The following is an 18373-nucleotide window of genomic DNA, read 5'->3' on the forward strand; positions in this document are numbered from 1 at the left end:
TGTGTCAAAGCAATGAGATTGGAACTGTCAGCTCTTGGGTAGTACCATTTCCAGAGACACACATTATTTTTTAAACCAAGAAGTCTGGGAGAAGCAAATATGAGCAAACTCAGATCATATAATTTTGTACAGACTGAAAGATGTTTAGAAATAAGTTTTGCATTAGAGGCAGCACAACTTTGAATAAAGCTTTTGGACTAGAAAACTCAGATCTTTATCAAAAAGCTAGAGTCAAGAAAACTGAGCTGATTTCTTTATTAAGAAAGCATACATTTTCCTAAATGTAACTGGCCTATAATATGAAGGAAGTTAATCCAACTTAGAAGTTTCAACTTTTGAACATCTTAATCATGACCACATACATAATTCAGACAGACATTCAGTTGGGACACGGGCATGTGGCCACAGTAGTTGTTTCAGGCTGGTGGACACTCTCATCATTCAGGGTGTCCATTCTGATTGGATAGTGCCTTGTTGAATATGTTGACTATTACCTCTGACATAATTCAAAATGTTTATCATGAAATCAGAATTCTTACCTCAAAATATTTTTTCTTGTTTTTATACTCTTCCTCTTATTCTACTTGGTTCCTTTGCCCTAGGATAGGCTGTCTTATGAAACAAGCAGGGCCCCTCCTTGTTGTTGCTAAATTACACATCTTTTAAAAATTATACATCTTGGGACTTCCCTGGTGGTTAAGAATCCGCCTTCCAACGCAGGGGACGTGGGTTTGATCCCTGGTCAGGGAACTAAGATCCCACATGCCACAGGGCAACTAAGCCTGCGCGCCACGACTACTGAGCCCACGTGCTCTGGAGCCTGCACCACAACTAGAGAGAAGCCCAGGTGCCACAAGAAAAGACCCCGCATGCCACAACTAAGACCCGACACAGCCAAATAAATAATAAATAAAAAATAAAATAAAATAAAAACAAATTATACATCTTACATAACAGAGACTAGAAAAATGAAGTACTATGATTCAAAAGTGAAAGACCACTTAAACCCTTTTTGTTTCTTATGCTCTTTATTTTGCAGCTAATGTGTAAATTGAACGTAAACACTCTACCCCAGGTTCCAGTGGAAAAGTACCTAATAGAAATGGCTAAGAACTATAATGGCCCGTATAAATCCAAAGCAACCTTTATGGTCAGTACTTTCAAGAAGAGAGAATTGACTTAAAGCAGAGATTCTTACTGTGCACCAGAAGATTTTTTAACTTAGGTATGTGGCTTCCACCGTAGCTCTGGCAGGATTGTAAACAGGTGACATCTGCACCTTTTCTCCACCCACATACCTTTTCTAGCAGAGCTGGACTTCTGTGGTCAGATAACCCTTTTAAGTTGTTAGCAATAGAGTGGAAAACAAAGATGAAGTTACCTGGTGTTATACCTAGAAGCGTATAAAATGTTTTTAGTTCTTAAGATCTCAGCTTTATCCGAGGGTTATTTTGCATTTTAATAAAGAGCTCTTGGAATAAAGGCTACAAGATCCAAAGGCACAAGGCACCATCATTTAGCCTTGTTTCACAGTTTGAGTTCAGTAGTGAAACAACCCATATTCAGATCCTAGCTCCGCCATTTATTAACTGTGAGACTTCAGGCAAGTGGCTTACCCTCTCAAAGACTCAGTTCTCTGGACTGTAAGAAGGGGGATAATAACAGTTAAGAGTTACTTAAAAATCTCATAAATTTGTTGAGATGATTAAATGAGCTAATACGTACAAGGAATTTATATGCAGTACCTGGCACATAGCAAATATAATCAAGTTTTGCTTTTCATGCTCATCATTATCACAGAGGATGGATGAAGCTTCCAAAAGTGGTCATGAATTGTTTTAGGGCAAGAGAAATTTCTCCCTAATGCCCTCAAGTTGGCAGCAGGTACCATGTTGGATTGTGATTAAGGGCACACCTGTCTTTTCTGATGCTTTGCTCTTGATGGTTTCCTGAAAGGGACTCTTTTTTTCTTTTCCAAAAAGTATGTGGTTTGTTGAAAAATGACGTGTTGTAAAAAAAATTTAGACAATACAGAAAGGGACTAAGAAGAAGTAAAAGCCACATGAAATGCCACCAGAGTTGTGCCTAAGAGCTCAGTCTCTGGACCACTTCTTCCCTATTCTCTAGGTGATTTCATCCAACATTGTAGTTTTTAATCCCATCTTTGTGGTGAGGACTTCCACATGTTTATCACTAGCTAAGGCCTCTAGGCTGATATGAAATCCAGGCTGATGCATTCACCTGCCTTGTTTTTTCTTCGTCTTCTTTTTGGCCATGCAGCATGGCCCGTGGGATCTTAGTTCCCCGACCAGGGCTGGAACCCGCGCCCCCTGCATTGGAAGTGCGGGAGTCTTAACCACTGGAGCGCCAAGGAAGTCCCTCGCCTGCTTTCTTGATATCTTCACTAGGATGTTTCAGATGCATCTCAAACTTACCATGTCCAAAAGTGCTCTCACCCTTTCCAAGAACGTACTCATTCTATAGTTAGTGGTAATTCTACGCTAGGGGAAAATCTTGATATCTTCCCTTTCTCTCAACCCCTAGCCCAACCAATCTTAAACAAATCCTGGTTACTCTACCTTCCAGATTTCTGTCACTTCTCACCATCTCCACTGACAGTACCACGATCTAACCTGCAATAGTCTCTGGTCTGAATGATTGCAGTACCCTCTTAACTGGTTTTTCTGCTTCTACCCCTTTTCCCCATTAACTGATGTTCAATGCAGCAGTCAGAGATCTGGTTAGTACCTAGGTCAGATCATGTAAGTCCTCTGCTTTTAAAACCCTCCAATGGCTTTTTATTTCACTTAGGATAATAGGCAACAGCTTTCCTATGACTGAGGAGGCCACCCACACCTACTGTCACCTCTTCTCTCTCGCCTCACTCCCTCTACTCTCCGTGTGTTTACTCTGCCTCAGCCACACTGGCCTCCTCGTGCTTCTTCAAACACACACCTGCTCCCTCCTCAGGACCTTTGTACTTTGGGACTCTGTGTTCTCTAGCTCTCCGCCTGGTCCCTCCCTCACTTTCTTCAGGTCTGTATTTGAGTGTTCTCTTCTCTGCAAAGCCCTTCCCAGCTACCTTCTCTTCCCTCTTCACTGTTTTATATTTTTTCTCTATCAATCTTATCTCTATCTAACACATTGTTATCATTCACTTAGTGACCTTGTTTCTTATCTGTCTCTCCCCCTGCAATATCAGATCCACGAGGACAGGGACTTTTGTCTGGTTTGTTCACTGTGGCATTCCCAGCACTATGCCTAGTTTATATTACAAGGTCAATAGATTTTGTCAAATGAACGGATACATCCAGAGTTTACCACTGCTTAAAGTATGATAAACTTTCTTGTAGACATATCTATGCATATTGACATCTAGCTCTTTTTTTTGACATCTAGCTCTTAATCACTGGTGTACCACAGTGTCTGACCTCATAAGCACTCAAAACACAGCCCTTGAAACAGAGAGAAAGAAGAAGTATGTGGGCCAGAAAGCCTGAAGTTTGCTGTAACTGTCATTGACTTACCCTGGACTCTAAACTTCATGAGGGCAGAAAGCACGTGTCCTTGCTCGCTGTTTCTTCCCCCGGATTTCCAAGAGTGCTTGGAGTGTAGTAGGTATGCAGTGAACAAATGTGTAGTAAATTGAGAAGCCAATGTGATTCTTGCCTCAGGCTGAAGCCCCAGCAGGCCCGGTTAATACTGAATTCACCGAGGATGTCAAGAAAAGTGCTCTTTGCAGAGGAGGTGGAACTGTAGCAGGAACGGGTGATCCATTTGGGGCATCGCCAGTATTAGCAGCAGGGCCCTCACCTGTGTCATCTCCAGCCCCTTATTTCTCACCCCTTTCTCCTGAAAGACAGGTCAGTATGGTTAGAGAAACTGAATCTGGAATGGGACTCCAAGCAGCGCTAGAACATATTTCTAAATGGGCTTTTGAATAGTAAAATGATCTTTGTGAAGTTTTTTTTAAAGCCAGGGAGCATATTTGCAATCATTTAGCTGATATTTGATGTGTTTTTATGATGAATTCATGAGAAAATAGGGCTGTAGTCTTATATCTACCTCTTGACAATACCACAGTGTAGACTGCAAAGAACATTTTTAAGAGCTGGTCAATTTTGAAAGTCTTTAATGTGTAGTGATTTAGAGTAGATATATTTAATTACTATGTAGTGAAAACAATTTTCTCTTATGTTGAAAATAGTATAAAAATCTCATAACTTTGTGTACATAATTCTGGAGAAGTAAAAAAAAAACCTAAAGAACCATATGCATTAATTATTTTTACTCTTTGTTCCTTCGGTATGAAGTAAAGAGAAATTGTTTTATTCTTTTCGCCTTCCTAAGCATTTCTGACCTCGTGAAGCTCTTTTTTAAAAGATTTTATATTTCAGACATAATTTTTTTAAATTTATTTTTGGCTGCGTTGGGTCTTCGTTGCTTTGCGCGGGCTTTCTCTAGTTCTGGCGAGCGGGGGCTACTCTTCGTTGCAGTGCACGGGCTTCTCATTGCGGTGGATTCTCTTGTTGCGGAGCATGGGCTCTAGGCACGCGGGGTTCAGTAGTTGTGGCACGTTGGGTCAGTAGTTGCGGTTCGTGGGCTCTAGAGCGCAGGCTCAGTAGTTGTGGCGCACGGGCTTAGTTGCTCCGCGCACGTGGGATCTTCCCAGACCAGGGCTCCAACCCATGTCCCCTGCATTGGCAGGTGGCTTCTTAACCACTGTGCCACCAGGGAAGTCCTCAGACATAATTTGACTCTGATTTTCCTTGCTGAAATGTTTGTCTGAACCACCTTGTGTATTGCTCAGCTTCTAGGTATTCAAGTCCTCTGCTTAAAAATAAAACAAAGAAAACTTTATTATGAAAAATTTAAACATATACAAAATTAGAGCGAATAACATAATGAACTTCCATGTACCCACCCCTCAGTTTCAACAGTTATCAATATTGTGCTGCTTTTATTTCATCTACCTATCTCTTCCTATTTTTCTTTTGATACAGAAGGAATTTAAAGTAAATCTCAAACATTATGCCTATAATTTCATCTGTAAATACTTCAGTATATATGTGTAACACATACCTTTTACTTTCATAATATTAAACAATGTCATTATGGTTCTGAGGAAGTCGATTTTGAAACTCTTAACCGAGACTTGAAATGCTGATGAAACCACCTAATTCCTTAGTCCTGGATTGACTATTTGTTTGGTAATCAGGGCTCTTGGGCACAAATTTTAATATGGCCACCTGTGTGTGGGTCTGTAGTTTTCTCATTTACAATATCTTTCATCTCCTAAACTTTATGGTTCTCTGTCTGCCTCTCCTTGGGATAAGGCACCACACCCTGGCACCTGGCATGTGTGAATAGCTTGGCAGAGGAGTTTGGTGTTCTCCGAACTGGGTACCAGGAACTGGCTGCCCCAGTTACTGCGAATGTCCCAACACTTCTTGGACTTCCCAGGCTAATTTTTTTTTTTTTTTTTGCGGTACGCGGGCCTCTCACTATTGTGGCCTCTCCCTTTGCGGAGCACAGGCTCCGGACGGCCCCAGCCACTCCGCGGCATGTGGGATCTTCCCGGACCGGGGCACGAGCCCGCGTCCCCTCCGTCGGCAGGCAGACTCTCAACCACTGCGCCACCAGGGAAGCCCCCAGGCTAATTTTAAAGCAACTTGTAGGACTGACTGATTTTAAAAGAACAAGGATGGGGCTATGTACTTAAAGGAAAAGTAAACCATTTTACCGTGAATCCTTCCAGGGAAATGACAGTGCACATACTAAGGAAATAAAATAACTTGAGTAGGAAACAATGAGTCAGAAGCCCTGCTCTGTTTCTGGATGGTGCATCCTTCTCTGGTGGCCTCAGTTGTTCTTTTTCTTCCAGTTTATCGAGATATAATTGACACACAGCACTGTAGAAGAATAAGGTATACAGCATAATGACTTGACTTACGTACATCATGAAGTGATTATCATAAGTTTAGTGAACACCCATCATCTCAAATAGGTACAAAGTTAATTTTTTTTTCTTGTGATGAGAACTCTTAGGATTTATTCTCTTAGTAACTTTCATTATCATGTTGTACATAACATCTCTAGTACTTATTTATCTTATAACTGGAAGTTTATACCTTTCGACTGCCTTCATTCCCCCCTCCCCTAAGTCCCCCTCCTCAGTTTTGTCTTCCTAAACAGGAAACTGGCACCATTTCCTCAAGTTAGGGTTTGAGGTGGTTGCAGTCTCATATCTGGTAAGATTTTTCACTCCAAAGGTGCCAGCATAGTATAGAATCATTTACACACGAAGTACAGCTACTCTAGAAAAAACAAAATATTGTGACATAGAGACTTCCCTGGTGGCGCAGTGGTTAAGAATCCGCCTGCTAATGCAGGGGACACGGGTTCGAGCCCTGGTCTGGGAAGATCCCACATGCTGTGGAGCAACTAAGCCCGTGAGCCACAACTACTGAGCCTGCACTCTAGAGCCCGTGAGCCACAACTACTGAGCCTGAGTGCCACAACTACTGAAGCCCGCACACTTAGAGTCCATTCTCCACAACAAGAGAAGCCACTGCAATAGAGTACCCCCTGCTCGCCACAACTAGAGAAAGCCCGTGTGCAACAACGAAGACCCAATGCAGCCAAAAATCTAATTAATTAATTAATTAAAAAAATATTGTGACATAAAACATCTCAGATGGCCTCTTTTTTTTTTTTAAACAGCAGGTTCTTATTAGTAATGGGTTTCCTCTTTTTAAAAAGTCTTTAAAAAGCTAAGAGGAAGCTTGTCAGAGCCTCATATCCTCTGGGCTTTGGTCTTTACTTTGAAGGAACATATAGCAGATTTCTAATGCTCTTGGTAGGAGGCCAAAGAGTGTATGGAGTTAGCTGTTGGAAAATTAATTTTTACATCATTTCTGGGTTTTGTTACAACTGTAGGATTGATTCCTAAAGCCTTTTCTCAGGCCAGGATAAATTGTGCTTAGGGGCCACCCTTAAAAGAATTGTAAAAATGCTTTTTGTGCAAACATTACATAGAAAACAGAGGGACTAATTTTACTCTGTCTCTCAGGCTTATTTATAGATTCAGGTGACTCAAAGGATAGCAAAACGGGCCAGTGGAACTGCCTCTTTGACTCACGTCAGTGTATTTCCTCCAGGGTTGCATCCCTGCTTTCCTTTTCTTTCTAGGCTGAGGGCTCTGGCACGTGGAGAAGCAGGAGGAGTTCCTTGTGAAAGACGCTGACCACGTTTCTGTAGTGAGAGCTTTCCCCATGCGCTGCAAAGATCATATGGCTTCAGCTGCTGATACTGAGTCACTTAAGAATCCTGCTGCATCTAGGCCCAAGAGAACAGGTCCCCTTCTAGTACCACAGATTCCAACTGACATGCCATGTCTTCCAAAAACCATCTTTCACTGCTCTGGTGCCCAGTGACCTCTCATATTTCTGATTTTGGGGAACTAGGACTTATCCGCTGAGTAATAATATCACTGATATTTTTCTGGATTAAAAAAAATCCAGTTTTCCTCAATGAGATTATAATTATCTTCAGGGTAGCGACTGTCTCTTTTGCATTGTCTATTACATATTCTGTGCACCCAGGGCAGTGTGGTGTAGTGGAAAGACTCAGGCAGTACATTCATTGAATGATTACTGTATGGACTAAAAGTTACATTCAAAGTTGGACGATCTAGATTTGAATCTGATCTCTGCTGTTTGAAGCTGTGACAAATCATTTAATTTCCCTGACCTTCTGTTTCCTTGTATCTAAAATAGGGATGATAATATTTATCCTAAAAAGAGCTAATGTCTATTGAGCCCTTACTTAGTGCCACCTGCTGTTTCTAAATACTTTACGTGTATCAGCTCATTTAATGATCATATCAGCCTTAAGATGCTGATGATACTTTTTTTTTGGCCATGCCACGTGGCATGTGGGACCTTAGTTCCCCAACCAGGGATCAACCCCATGCCCTCTGCAGTGAAAATGTGGAGTTGTAACCACGGGACCATCAGGGAAGTCCCAAGATGCTGGTGCTACTATTAACTCCATTTTACAGACGGGTACACTGAGGTTCAGAAATGCTCAGAGATGTTAGGGAACTTGCTGAAGGCCACGCAATGAAGAGAGGAAGAGCAAGTTTAAATCCAGGCAGTCTGGCACCAGAAAACAACACTTTTAACTACTATGCTATAGTGCCTGCATAGTTTACAAGCTCATGGTGGGTGAGGAGCAAATGAATCAATATATATGAAAATATTTTTGTAAATTGTAAGACAGAACACACTACTGCACCAGTAGTAGGCAATCAGTAAATGATTTGGTTGAATTGTGAGGTGGCACAAAAAGTGTTTATACTTATATTCTCATGATGCCTGATACTTTTCAAAGTGCTTTCACACATTTGATCCCTCTGGATAAAGCCACTTAGAATCCATTTTGGAATAAAGCAAGTCATAAATAAATATTGGACAGCCGAGGAAACAGGTTCAGAGATATTAAACACTTTGCTCAGCGCACAAATTCAGTTAAACCCAGCCAGGACTGACATCTGAGTAGTCTGACTCCTGGAGATGCCTCTTCAGTTTGTTTTTGGTTTTTGTTGTTATTATTTGTTAAATTGAAGCATACTAGTTATCAATAATAAACAAAACCATAAAAACAATGATCTTTTTTCCCCAACCATTATCTATTGCTAGAAATTTGTTGAATCCTTTCTGGTTGTTGCTGTTTTCAAAACAAAAATCTGGGACTTTCCTGGTGGCACAGTGGTTAAGAATCGCCTGCCAATGCAGGGGACATGGGTTCAAGCCCTGGTCTGGGAAGATCCCACATGCTGCAGAGCAACTAACCCCGTGCGCCACAACTACTGAGCCTGTTCTCTAGAGCCCATGAGCCACAACTACTGAGCCTGTGTGCCACAACTACTGGGCCCGTGCCCCTGGAGCCCATGCTCCGCAACAGGAGAAGCCGCCACAATGAGAGGCCCGGGAACCGCAACAGGGAGTGGCCCCTACTTGCCGCAACTAGGGAAAGCCCACGTGCAACAACAAAGACCCAACACAGCCAAAAATAAATAAAGTAAAATAAATTAAAACAAATAAAAACAAAAATCTCCTTTAGTATTTGGATCCATAAAACTACATTATCTTATAAGGACTTTTTCCCCCCCAAAATGTGAAAGTCTTTTTTTCCAAGTAAAAATACAGTATACTTATTGCAAAAAACAAAACGTAATAAAGAAAATAAAAGTCCTCTATAATCCCACCATCCAGATAATCATTTTTACATTTTAGTTTTATCCTTCAACATTTTTTCTGTGTATATATACACTTTTTACAAGCTCATTTTATTTTATTTTATTTTTTGCGGTACGCGGGCCTCTCACTGTTGTGGCCTCTCCCGTTGCGGAGCATAGGCTCCGGACGCACAGGCTCAGCGGTCATGGCTCACGGGCCCAGCCGCTCCGCGGCATGTGGGATCTTCCCAGACCGGGGCACGAACCCGTGTCGCCTGCATCGGTAGGCGGATTCTCAACCACTGCGCCACCAGGGAAGCCCTATAATACTATTTTTTAAAAATTTATTTTAGGAGGGACATGGGTTCGTGCCCCGGTCTGGGAAGATCCCACATGCCACGGAGAGACTAGGCCCATGAGCCACAATTACTGAGTCTGCGCGTCTGGAGCCTGTGCTCCACAACAAGAGGCCGCGATAGTGAGAGGTCCGCGCACCGCGATGAAGAGTGGGCCCCACTTGCTGCAACTAGAGAAAGCCCTCGCACAGAAACGAAGACCCAACACAGCCAGAAATAAATTAAAATTAAAAAAAATTATTTTATTTATTTCTGGCTGCGTTGGGTCTTTGTTTCTGCGCGTGGGCTTTGTCTAGTTGTGGCGAGCGGGAGCGACTCCTCATTGCGGTGCGCGGGCTTCTCATTGTGGTGGCTTCTCTTGTTGTGGAGCACGGGCTTTAGGCGTGTGGGCTTCAGTAGTTGTGGCTCGTGGGCTCTAGAGAGCAGGCTCAGTAGTTGTGGTGCATGGGCTTAGTTGCTCGGCAGCATGTGGGATCTTCCTGGACCAGGGCTTGAACCCGTGTCCCCTGCATTGGCCGGCAGATTCTTAACCACTGCGCCACCAGGGAAGCCCTATAATACTATTTTGTAATATGTTTTTAAAAATCTGCCATACCCTGCTAATAAAGATAGAGGTGTAGCTTCATTTTTATTGGCAGCATAGTATTCTACTTTATTGATGTGCTGTAATTTAATTTGAGGTTATGTTTGAGTAGATGGGCAGTAAGTTTTCCCAAACTTTAATAGCCAGCCACAGAAACCAAAGATCCTATGATAATAATGATTATGCTATATATTGGGTCAATTGCTTTTAATTTTCAGTTGCATTATGAGAGGAGCTTAGTAATTATAAAGATAAATATAAGTAAAAAAATACATGAAGAGGATTTACATTTTATAATGTCTGTCATTTTCTCTTTAATGTTCTGCCACTTGGCATGGTAGAATCCAAGCTCCTCCCTGTTTCTTAAGAAGATAGTTTAACTTTTCTTTTGTGGTTTGCAATGGTAAACACTTAAATTCGACTTCTAAGCAAATTTTTGTGACTGGCGAACAGAATGCTGTAGGTAACTGCTTTGGAACCTGCAAACTCCTTACTTTTACGGGAGCCCCATACTGTACTTTAGCATGTATAGCTATACCTCAGTGAAATCTGCGTTATGGCATTATTATGGTGTTCTAGTTTTACACTTTACTTGCCCTGTGATCAAGAGCTGTACTATACAGTAGCGCATGGAGGGAATATGAAGTGACTGAATTCCATAAGCATTCTGCTCCCCAAATCATTTGCTCTCGGTTGATACCACTCTGAGTGTGGGGGAGGGTGAGTAGGTACCTACAATTTTCTAACTCCTAAGGTGGTACCACATAGATGAACCCCAGTGGGGGAGGAGAGAGGGAGGGTCGTTTAGCAAGTTACAGCTTCTCTGAGCCTCAGTCTCCTTATTTGTAAAACTAAGTTACTTATGCTTATCTAGTCTGACTCAGGAGGTTGTCACGAGGGTCAAATTAGATTACATATACGAAGATGCTTTTATAAACAATGTGATATCAATATTTGATAATGAAAAATGATAATTACTATTATTACGCCCTTGGCCTCCTTTCTTTACGGCCACTTGGCATGCCCCAGTAGTTCAAGAACGAAATTGTACAGGCGGGCCTACTAAACTCAATTTTTGTAAACTGTTTTGAAATCCCCTGCATGAAACCCGCAAAGTAAAAAAGTACAACCTCCTGCTGATGACAGGTCCTAAACTCAAGATTTGTGGTTAGTTCAGTTCTCTTTGTCATCTAGCTAGGTGCTCTGCTTTATTCACTTTCAGGGATGCTTTATTGCCATTTCATCTGAAGGAATGGTAGGTCACCTTTCATTTAAACGGGCCAAGATATCTTGGCTCTCTTTACATAAACATGGAAAATATTCGTGTCAGGTGTTAGTGATTATTTATCAAGCCAGGACCTGTATGGTTGGACTGTTTTGGCTCAGGTCATTAGTGCATGGAATCAGTCAGAAAGTCCATTCTGGAATGGTTTTAGCTATCACTAGTCCAAATCCTCTCTTTTTACATTTGAGGAAATTGAAGCCCAGAGAGTTTAAGTATCTTTTTCAATGCACAGGTTGAAAGGTGATACTGGGCTTGGAATCTATTCTTCTGTGTCATCCTTTTTATTTTTATAAAATACATTGCAAAGATGCCATAAAAACCTCAGAATCCAAGACCACTTGGAGCATGTTCCTGAAGCTAACCTGAAGAGAAAGCTAAGGTCTCAAACTTGATGGGTGAGAATTTGGGGTTCTGGTGGGTTAGGACCGACACAGCCTCTTTCAGTGCTCTCCGCCCCCCTCTGCCTCGCCTCCCCACTTCCTTCGCTACCTTGCTAGCCCCACCCTCTTCAGGTGGCCCCGCCACTTCCTGGTAGCCCCCCCCAGCCCCCCACCAAAGCGGAACCAATGTCCGTGGGCTCTGGGGTCGACCGGATCTTTCTCGCTCAGACTCTTCGCAGCGGTGACTCGGCAGCAGCGTCTCGCGTCATCAGTGACAGCCCCGATTCTTGCTACGCTTTGCGTCGCTCTGCCAGGAGCAGTAACCTCCTCCTTGGCAAATAGTTCTCGGTGGGGTCCGAGTTCTTGGTTATTAGGAGAGGGGAGGCACGAGAAGTTGCGGTCAGGGGACGCGGGATCGACAAGCAGAGGGAGATAGGGACCGAAGTTTCTGCGATAGTGTGCAAAGTTAGTTAAAAACTCCTTCCGACCTACGGATCCCTCCGCCTGCAGTAGCGGTGGTGAGGCCGAGGGAGCCGCCATTTTGGATGTTAGGTTCCTGCTGCCCCTGCTGCCACTGCTGCCGCCGCCCCCGGAGCTGCAGGTTTCGTTCGAGGTTTCGGGCCGGTGAGTGTCACTCGCGGCGCAAAGAGCATATTGCCTTTTTTACCCCGCGCCTGCCGGGAGCGCTCGGCCAGAAGCTTCCTGTCAATCCCAGGTGTCCGGTCCCAGACCGTGGGGGGTGAAGAGAGGACAGAAGCTGGGCCAGGAGGGGCCCGGAGCTCAGGGGTTGTTACGACTTCTTGAGCGCCGACCCCGAAGCGTCGGACCGGGAGGGTCCGCGCGCGGCTGCGTTCCTTGCTGTGGCGTTGCCCGGCCGGTGCGGGCCTCCTTGGACCCATTGATTTTCTCAGCCTGCGCTCCTCCTTTTGGGGCTCATTCAGAGAGCCTAGGGTTTGCGGGGCGGGTCTCACCCCCGCGTGTATTCTTTATGCCACGTATCAGCGTTCTTGTATCTCGTACCTGGGTCAGGTCTTCCGTGGAACTCTCCTCAGCACTTCCAAATGCTCAGTTGAACGTCGTCTGCACCTGCATTGCCGTTGTTTTCAAACTGGACATTGGCCTCGCTTTCTCTCTAGCCTTCCGACCAACTTCTTTCCCAATTTTCCGGGCTTTTTTTTTTTTTCCTCTCCTCTATTTTCTTAAACTCACCTGCGAATACACTGCTTACCCTTCTCTCAAACTCCTGATTCTGCAGGCGTCGATAACTAATAATTCTCCCGATCTTCTTGACCGCTTGACAGAGTTGGGACGTTGGTTGTGTTTCCTTGTTAGGTGTAGGAGATTCGTCGAACCGCTCGCTCAGAGTGTACTTCAACAGTAAATGTTTATAAAGTTCATTAAAGGGCTTTGGGGGGGGAAGGTGGTAGGCAGAGGCTGTCAAATGTTTTCTCATTTGTGGATTCCCTTTTCTATGCTGAACACTTAGCTTTTGGGTACTTTTTGACACTTAGTATTTTTCTTGATGTATATCCCTAACCATGGAAATCTGCCTGTGAAAAAGAATTTTTATTTTTTGAAAAAGAATCTTAATCTGACATTGGTAGAAAGGAAAGTAACTTTTTTGGCTGCTGTAGGGATTAGTTAACAGAAGAGAGGAGTGAATGAAAATTTCTTAGTGATTTTTAACTTTCAAGTGGTTTGTACAGTAGTGTTCTTCGTTGACTAACTCCAAAAAAATACTTGGATTGACTTCGAGTATCGGATTTTTCTGGAGATAGTTGGATTTTAAATACTTATTTTTACTGTTCTCCATAGTGCTTGTCAGACTGTATACCCCTTAACTTTTGTTTTAAAAATACAGACTCTCCAGGTACCCATAATTTCACCACTTTTATTCTACTCTTAACATATGTTTTGCAGTATAGCATGCTTGAATAAAAAGCATTTCACTGCAATTCACTGATTATTTCTTACATTTCAAGTTAGGTGTGATTGAGTCACCTCTATTTCACCTCAGCCTGCGTTTTAACATCTGCAAAAGAGAAATAACTTATTTGAGATTGTAGCCTAGTGACTGCTGAAACTTAAATTTATAACTTGAACTGGATCAAATCTTTTAATACTTCTAATCCATGTATAAGTGCGTTGTTCTTATCAGGTTATTATCAGGTAGATAAATTCCTGTACTAGTCTTATGATGTCTTAGTAGAAAAGTGAATGTTTTCATTGTAAATAGTGTTCTTGTTATTTGTTTTAAGGAGACTTTTCAAAAATATATTTACTATTTGTGTATTTACTCTGAAGCTATGGAGTTTTCTCTTTTGGTTTAAAAAACTGTCAAACAGAACATGTATGGAATCCTCACTCATTTACTAAGTATCCCCTTGTAGTTGTTACTGAAATGTTCCATTTCTGAGATACACTTTTATATATTTTTAAAATTTTATTTATTTTTAAAATAAATTTATTTATTTATTTATTTATTTCTCTTTGGCTGCATTGGGTCTTCGTTGCTGCGCACAGGCTTTCTCTAGTTGCAGTGAGCCGGGGCTACTCTTGGTTGCGGTGTGCGGGCTTCTTATTGGGGTGGCTCGTCTTTGTTAAGGAGCACGGGCTCTAGGTGTGTGGGCTTCAGTAGTTGTGCACACGGCTCGCGGGCTCTAGAGCGCAACCTCAGTAGTTGTGGTGCATGGGCTTAGTTGCTCCACGGCATGTGGGGTCTTCCCAGACCAGGGCTCGAACCAGTGCCTTGGCAGGTGGATTCTTAACCACTGCGCCACCAGGGAAGCCTCTGAGATACACCTTTAAAACAAGGTATTGGAAGAGCTATCAGATAGGTGTTATTTACTCAGTTCATTTCATGGTATTATGTACTGGTATTTAAATGTCATTCATTCTTAGGTAGTTTGCATTCAATTGGAGAAAGCATCCTTTGCCTTGCAAATGATAAGTAAAGTGTTTATTTTAGTGCACATTTAAAAATTTTTTATTATTATTTATTTTATTTATTTATTTTTGGCTGCGTTGGGTCCTTGTTGCTGTGTGTGGGCTTTCTCTAGTTGTGGTGAGCAGGGGCTACTCTTCGTTGCGGTGCGTGGGCTTCTTATTGTGGTGGCTTCTCTTGTTGCAGAGCATGGGCTTCAGGAGTTGTGGCCCGCGGGCTCTTGAGTGCAGGCTCAGTTGCTTAGTTGCGTAGTGCAGGCTTAGTTGCTCTGCGGCATATGGGATCTTCCTGGACCAGGGCTCGAACCCGTGTACCCTGCATTGGCCGGCAGATTCTTAACCACTGCACCACCAGGGAAGCCCCTATTTTAGTGCACCTTTGATTGATCAGCACATACTTGAATGTCTACTTTGTCTGAGGGGTTGTTGGGATTATACTTGAAATAAACATTGTTTAGGAATCCTCAGTTTATTTTCTTTTGGAGCAGTTACTTGTTCTTTGATCTGTTTCACTGACAGCAGTTCTAGATTTGAAGATGAATTTTAGAGTGAAACTATAAAGTACAAAAATTGTCAGCAATGCCTTGGTGATATTTCATCTCACTATTTTTAAAGTAGTCTTGAAATCAGTCGTGTACAAAAACAAAAACTCAAGTTTTTATGTGATTTGTAACAACTCTATGCCAATTGAAAAAGTTGAATATTTTCCAAAAGATTATTTTTTAATTAAAAAAATTGAATTGGGAAAATACATACCAAAACAGATTTTCAAAATGCTTAATCCCCTTATTTGCATTTGCTGAGAATTTAAAAATTTTGTGTATACAGCAGGATTTGATATAAAAACTTTAAAACTCTTATTTAGATTTAGCTTCAGAAAATCTAAAACTATTACCTTTCTTCAAACTGCAGCAACCTGTTTATCTGTTTTAGGTGCTTATCATTCAAGTCTTGCTTTATGAATTGTTCTCAGTTGATTTTGGCGTTCTTTCATCCCTTTGTTACTTACATTCAGTTTCTTTCATGCAGGATTGTATTAAAGTAGCAGTTTTAAAATTAAGGGAACATACAGATTTATCTAAGTTCTTATGTTTCTTGGTTTATAGGTTTTGAGAATCATCTTTGTTAAAAAGTATTAGGATTTTTCCATTTGCTTTTCTAAAAAATTAATTTATTTTTGGCTGCATTAGGTTTTCATTGCTGCATGTGGGCTTTCTTTAGTTGCATCGAGCGGGGGCTACTCTTCGTTGCGGTGTGTGCACTTCTCATTGTGGTGGCTTCTCTTATTGCGGAGCATTGGGCTCTAGGTGCGTGGGCTTCAGTAGTCGTGGCACGTGGGCTCAGTAGTTGTGGTTCGCGGGCTCTAGAGCGCGGGCTCTAGAGCGCAGGCTCTGTAGTTGTGGCACATGGGCTTAGTTGCTCCGTGGCATGTGGGATCTTCCCGGACCAGGGCTCAAACCCATTTCCTGCATTGGCAGGTGGATTCTTAACCACTGCGCCACCAGGGAAGCCCTCCATTTGCTTTTTGTATAGAAAATTTTGTATCAGTAAAGGCGTCATTTCTACCTTCAAAGTACATGTAAGGTTTTTCTTCACTGAAGGAGTAACATAAAACGCTTAATTTGCCATGAGTTCTGCTTACTGGAACAATCTCTTGTCAAAGTTTGAAGAGTCCAAAAGTGGAAGAAAAAAACCCCCACACTTGCCAAACTTGTTGAGTCAGTATTAACTAACACTTTTGTACAAAAAAGGGCAAGGGTTAGGATAATATGATTAAAACGAGAAATGCTTTTTTCACTAGGTACTTGGAAATTTTGCCTTTTTTGGGGGGGGGGGCTTGTTTTGGCCTACTCAGACCATTGGAGAGAGAAAATTAATGAGTTATAAGTATTACCAGTGAAAAACAGTCTTAGAAGGAAAAAAAATTGTTTTTTCTTTTTTTAAAGATGGAGAAAACATATGTGACCTTTGTACTTTATTAATAATTAAAGACATTTTAAAGGCAAGTAGTTTTTACCCTCCTTTCTCTGTTGTTACAGTGCAGAAGTCACAGTGTAACCTGATATGCAGTTGCTTTGCTCACTCCAGTTTGCATGTAGCTGATTGTGTTGGGCTGAGCATCCTAGGCTTTGCAGCTTATCTGGCTTTGAGGTTAATGTTATGGATTCTTGGGAAGAGCAAATATGAGAAAGACATGAACTTAGATCTTTGGAACTGTAAAATATTTGCACTCCCCTCCTTATAAGCCTTTGGGTTAAAATTAAGACTGTCAGAGCATAGATGATGTACACTACTTGGTTATAAGATGTAACTTTTGTAAATGATCACACAGTTGAACAACTCAAATTAAAAGAAGTTCCATCAGTGTTTTTGCAGCTCAGTTTAGTAGCTACTTACTAAACCTCAGTCTTGGGAAATTGTTCAGTTTCAAGCTGAAGAAAAGGAAGGGAAGTTATTTTTTTTAATTCCTTTTTAAAGTCTGCATGAAAGATTCCCTTCCCACTTTTTGAAAATTTTCATAACATGATACTTTTAAAATATGGTGAAAATACTCGTTTGAAATAAATGGGGAAACTAACTGAAAAAATAGGTACACTGTGTAGAGTTAATTGAATCTTTGTAGATATTAGGGTTTTTTGGGTATGATTACCGAAGAAAAACTGTTGTAAGAAGAAGCAGTCTTGAGCTTTCTCTGGTGGTCCAGTGGTTAAGACTGCATGCTTCCATTGCAGGGGGTGTGGGTTCGATCCCTGGTCAGGGAACTAAGATCCTGCATGCCACTGTGTGTGGCCAAAAATTTAAAAAACAGTCAACCAAACAAAAAAGAAAGAGTCTCTTTTTCTTTTTCAAAAATATTTACTTATTTATTTATTTGGCTGCATGGGGTCTTAGTTGCGGCATGAGGCTCTCTGTTGCAGCACGTGGGATCCATCTCCCTGACTAGGGGTGGAACCCTGGCTCCTTGCATTGGGAGCATGGAGTCCCAGCCACCGGATCACCAGGGAAGTCCCTGAGCCTCTTTTTCTGATAGTACTCAATAAATATATTTGATTTTTTTAAATGTGTATTTCTCTCTGTCAGTGAAGACATGACCTCTGTATTTTCTTTAGAAACTTTACATGATGAAAGCTTAATAGATGGTGTTGATTATTTGAGAAAGTAGAATGAGGAAGTTGCTTACAATTTGACTTTACTAGCACTTGGTTGTATTATTCTATTTACACACACTGAACTTTTTGCTGTTCCTTGAATACTCCATGTTCTTTCATTCATTGTACCTGTTCTGCTTATACCTGGAATGCTTTTCTTTCTCCCTTCCATCTGGTGAACCTATTCTTCCTTCCTCTCTACACCAGGCAAAGGAGTATAGTACTTTTTTTTTTTTTTTTTTAGTATTTGTTGAATTGTTTGCTTTTCCTGAGCTTCAGAGGACAAGAACTATCTAATTGATGGCATCCCTAGTACATAGCACAGTGCCTGGCACTTGGTAGCTACTCTGCAGAATAGATGATATGAATGAAAATAATATGGAAACATGTTCAGGTCCTCAGATATACGGTAATTGGTCAAGCCAAAAGCAGTCAG

The 18373-nt window shown here is 41.8% G+C and overlaps 1 protein-coding gene across 2 annotated transcripts in view; it reads left to right on the forward strand.

Moving 5' to 3' along the window:
• Positions 1-12135: 12135 nt before the first annotated feature.
• AP1G1 (adaptor related protein complex 1 subunit gamma 1) overlaps positions 12136-18373 on the forward strand; it is an 81066-nt gene continuing 74828 nt past the window's right edge. For both annotated transcript variants that reach the window (XM_065899743.1, XM_065899742.1), the window contains exon 1: positions 12136-12469. The gene's annotated coding sequence lies outside the window, so the exon portion shown is untranslated. The remainder of the gene's footprint in view (positions 12470-18373) is intronic.

The sequence above is a fragment of the Phocoena phocoena genome, chromosome 20 (genome assembly GCF_963924675.1).
Source record: "Phocoena phocoena chromosome 20, mPhoPho1.1, whole genome shotgun sequence".
NCBI lineage: Eukaryota > Metazoa > Chordata > Mammalia > Artiodactyla > Phocoenidae > Phocoena > Phocoena phocoena.